Raw genomic sequence first — 3,349 nt, 5'->3', positions numbered from 1 at the left:
ATATAGCTGATGAAGGGGATGTTTCTATGTGGCTTGCTTGTTTGTTGCACCTTGTTTACCATTTTTGTCCTTGTTCTTTTGCCACGTCATGTACCCAGTTATGTATCTATATGTACATGTGGATGAACGTATATACATACATGTACATATATATGCATATACTCATATATTGTTTATATATATATATTATAGATAATGTACACACACACACACACACACACACACACACACACACATATATATGCAGTGGTTGTTTCAACTTTGATTTTCATCTTTGAGACGGCATAACATTTCGGCGGTTCATATCTACTGTAATGTAATTCTTTATCTACCTCTACACTATTGTCGTATTTAAAGAGTCCATCTTTCAGATTTTCCATTCTTCTCAACATTTCTCCAGTACATTTCTCCAGTTCCTTTTTATTTATGTTTTTCTTTCTATGCTGTTCTGGATTGATGTTTTCTTGTTCAATATTTTGCAGTTCTTGACTTTCACTTTGCTTATGTTTGTTTGTTTCACTTGTTTTACCTCAATCTTCCATGTTTACGTTCACAGTAATTTTAACGTTCTTTTTTTTTTTTTATATATATTCTTTTTCATTTGATTTTTGTCCATCATTTATGTTTCGTTATATTATCTCTCCCTACATTATTCAATTTCTGTGTCTGATATCTTTTTCGTCTTATATTTTCTTAAATTAGCTTGTCCTTTGGGATTCGAAGTTACTTTAAGATTAGGGTGAGCATACTTCTTTAAATATGTATAATAGGAAAGGATCTCAGTTTACTCTGTCACGCACGCGCACACATATATACACCATATGCATTTTATGCATGGGAATAAGAATTATTGCCAGTGCACTTTGTTAAATCATTTATAGAAAACATTGGTTTCAACTTTTGGCAGAAGCAAGTCCGGCGGAGCGGGTAAGTCGATTACATCGACTCAGTGCTCAACTTTTACTTATTTTATCAACCCCGAAAAGATGAAAAGCTAAGTCGACCGCAGTGAAAATATCGCTAAGCATTTTACCCGGCATGCTAATGATGTTGCCAGCTCATCGCCTTGTGTTTAGAAAATTTTAAGAATTAAAGTAGTTGAAATCGTGTGGTATAAAAACAAAAGCAATAACGAAAACAAGAAATATCGCAGCAAAGATGCATGATAGTGATGTCCGACGTGGCATGCAGACCATCATATAATTTGTTTTATTCATCTCTTCTATTTTATTTTGACATGCGCAGTGCGTGTTTATACGTCTCTGTCCGGTTCCTACACAAAACTGTTTACATATCACAACCATCTCATGAACCTGCGTTTGTGAGGAGGGCTTCGTGCTCCGATGGTCCTTGAAAAGATTAAAATACGCGGCTACGTCACTGGCATTGTTCGTTAGTTGTAGGTTTATATATACTTCAAGGGAAATTGCGTATACAAATTTTAAAGCGAACTTGTACTTAATAAAAGATTTGCAAAACGCAAACATTTTGAAACACTAAAAAAAAAAAAAAACGAAAAATATTTACAAAAACTTATTCATGGAATTAAGATATATTTTGAAACAACCCCCAGCTCCACACACACACAAAACAAAAACAAAAAAAAAACGAGACAAATCACTATCCAGAAGCCTTTTTCGGGACATCGGAACGAATACCGGAAAACCAAGACACCCTGCTTAAGATCAGAGCTATTCTCATGTCTTCGCTGTCAGTGTTGACCGAAACTAAACCACTACACTTAATGATTGCTTGTCACATATTTGAACTGTATAACTTCATATTTAGTGTAAGTGATTATTTTTTATCGACATGAAACTCTGCTTCCTATTATATTCTTTCTCCATACATTACTACTGTTATGCAGTCACTGAAGTTCCATTGATTTTATACTCTCACTTTACATCTCCAAAAGTTTTATGAATTAGTTCCAGGAGAAAGTGTCATTTGTCTCGAGCTTTGCTGATCTTGTCTTACAAATGGGTGAGTAGAAAATCACCGATGGAGTACCTGAAGGAGGTGAAATGAAGTGTTTAATACGAGATTTAATGAAATACAGTTACAGTTACCGAGAATGATGTTTGAATTGAGTAGTTTTTTTTTTTTGTGGAAAGGGATAGTTAACGTAGGAGTTCGTTATTCATGATTGTTGCAGCTGTTGGTGGACAAGGAGAGTATAGAGAGTATTAGTGGAGGCTTGTAGATTAGGAACCACTGACATTTCTGTCACTAAAAAGTCTCGGAGAAATCTTGAAGAGTATTATTTCCTGTTCAAGTCCAGAAAATCAGCCTTACATAAACGTGTGATTGCCATGAGCAGTTAGAGTGCAAGACTATGTGCTTGTGAAGGAGTGCGAACGTTTAGTTGTGTCGTTCATAATGTGTAATACTCTTTGTTTCCTTGTCAAATGATTGTGTTACGATGTTGATGAATGGAACAAGTATCGGTGTATATCGTTGTTGTCGTTATTGTTAACTCAGACATCACATTGTCTTCTCTGGTACACAATGACAATATATTTACTTGAAATACAAACGTGAAAAATTCCAAAGAACTGCACCTTTCATCTATAAAGATCTCGAAGCTACCTCTCGGTGGAACAGCTTCTAAACTGAAGAATTTCATACATTAAACTTAGCTTCTGTGAATATTCCCGAAATGCCATTTCCTTAACATTGTCAAAATGTTATCATTCAATTTCTTTGTCTCGTTGGACACAATAAATTCTTCAGTGTTTGGCCATGACTGGCATTCTACACGCACACACACACACACACTTGCATGCATACACTGACACAGAAATATAATAGCTATAGTAGCTATATATGTACCATATAGTAATGTTAGTTGTAGCAGTTGTTGTTAGTTGCTGCTGCTCGTGGTAGAAATAACTGGTGATTAAGTATTAACAAGACACACAATGACATATCTCTATAAATCAACACAGTTCGTTAATAGACACCACAAAAGTAACGTGTTAAGACGGCCCCATACGAACTCTCATCGAACTCTGAAACACAAACGGCGATACTGTCGTTCTTTCTTAATCGATGTAATAGTTATTGATTAGAAAGCAAAAAGACAATATAATGAAATGTGCCATGAAAGATTAATCACTCATTTTTACAGGGGCGTCATATGAAAGTGGAGAAATCGGTCAGATCGCGATATTAAACTTTATCGTTTCATATAAATATGTGTCACATAAGGTAGATTTGATATACAACACACACACACACACACACACACACACGCACGTAGGCACACACACACACCATGCAGTTATTGGCTATTATTTAAATATCAGGTATACATATTTATGCGTAACCCCTTTTACCAATCTATCTA

General features: G+C 35.2%; 1 protein-coding gene across 3 annotated transcripts in view; it reads left to right on the top strand.

The window, feature by feature from the left end:
- LOC106880780 (CUGBP Elav-like family member 1-A) overlaps positions 1–3,349 on the top strand; it is a 231,347-nt gene that overhangs the window by 157,024 nt on the left and 70,974 nt on the right. The gene's annotated exons all lie outside the window — the stretch shown is intronic.

The sequence above is a fragment of the Octopus bimaculoides genome, chromosome 2 (assembly GCF_001194135.2).
Source record: "Octopus bimaculoides isolate UCB-OBI-ISO-001 chromosome 2, ASM119413v2, whole genome shotgun sequence".
Classification (NCBI taxonomy): Eukaryota; Metazoa; Mollusca; class Cephalopoda; order Octopoda; family Octopodidae; genus Octopus; species Octopus bimaculoides.
Note: the sequence above shows the minus strand (reverse complement) of the source record. Positions and strands in the feature narration are given on the sequence as shown.